Genomic DNA, 1,579 nt, shown 5'->3' with positions numbered 1-1,579 from the left:
TTACTTTTCGAACCATTTCTGATGATGTTGTCACGTTTTACGAAAGTAAACTGTTTTAAAACTTAACATTTTGCCAAAACCTTCGCTCCCGATAAAAATTTTTACAAGGACAAAGGATTGAATTTCTGGGGTACACGATTTGTTGTATATAAAATATTGAGATGTGTTTTTCGAAACTTTTGTGGGAGAGGTTCAATAATAAGTATGCGAATATTGTGCATTTTCCTCTGCCTCTCTTATCTAAATAGTACGATGAGCTAAATTTGAACTATGTTGGGTTTGCTCAATATGAGATTTGTATTTATTCGCAAAATGTTTTTTTTTTTTTTTTTTGGAGAGGTTAGAAGGATAAGATCGATATTTTATTCTCCGATCGTGATCTATGTTTGAAAAAACTATTACAACTAATGAAGTTCCGACCAAATAGGATACCTACGTTTATGGTAATCGTATTCACCATTCTAGCAGATAGAAAGACAGATATCGCTTGATCAACTCCAAATACATAACCTATATCCTGATAAGGCAAATTTTTGGCCATATCAAATGATATGTACTATAACAAGTCTTTTTTTCGATCGGTCCCAACGCCACTCTCACCCGCCCCTGCCGACCGAGGGGGCCACCTCCCAATTACGTAGGGAGCGCTTACACCCCATAGTCCGAACTATGGAGGGTTAGTACGTTAGGGAAACCAGCTACAGTTATACATCAGCCGGTTGTTTAAATTCACAAATAAAGACAACACACAGGAAATAAAACAACATATAACAGATAAGAGTAGAGAATAGAGAATCTGGCAACTACTTGCTTTAATACTAAAGATGTAAAATAGTGTGTTTAATGACATGCAAAGGGTCTGTCAATGATATCTCATTATATAATTTGTTGTAGATATCACATAAAGACCTCATAGGATTATAAGATTCATAATTGGATTTAGCCAAGCAAAGTTTAAGTGGTAGGTAATTTCGAGTATTACGAGCAGGAATATTAAAATTTAATTCACCGGTTAAAAACTGTGAATCGATTTCGCCACGCAAAAGTTTTATAATAAATAAAGCTCTTAACATTAAACGTCTCTTCTCCAGTGTCGGAAGATCAATTAGTTTTAGGCGATTCTCATATGGTGGAAGTGTATCATTTGTATCCCATCCTAATCCTCTGAGAGCAAATAAAAGAAATTGGGTTTGTACTGATTCCAATTTAGCAGAATATGTTTTATAAAAAGGACTCCACAATACGCAACCGTATTCTAAAGTGGGCCGAACCAAACTAATAAATAAACGCTTAGTCACATAAGGATCGTCAAATTCTTTTGACCATCTTTTTATAAAACCCAGCAATGACTTGGCTTTATTTACACATGAATCAATATGCAAATTAAAACGCAATTTATTGTCTAAAATTACACCAAGATCAACGAATGAGTCTACATTGTCCAATTTATAAGAACCAATGAGGTAATCACTTTTAAAAGGTTGTGTTCTAAACAAAGACAGTTTTTTACATTTCTTGAGATTTAGCGTCATACCATTAGCACTGCACCAATTAACAAGGCAGTCATGTTGCAAGTTAA

The sequence above is a fragment of the Musca domestica genome, unplaced genomic scaffold (assembly GCF_030504385.1).
Source record: "Musca domestica strain aabys unplaced genomic scaffold, Musca_domestica.polishedcontigs.V.1.1 21, whole genome shotgun sequence".
Lineage (NCBI taxonomy): Eukaryota > Metazoa > Arthropoda > Insecta > Diptera > Muscidae > Musca > Musca domestica.
The sequence above is the reverse complement of the archived record's forward strand: the minus strand, read 5'-3'. Positions refer to the sequence as shown.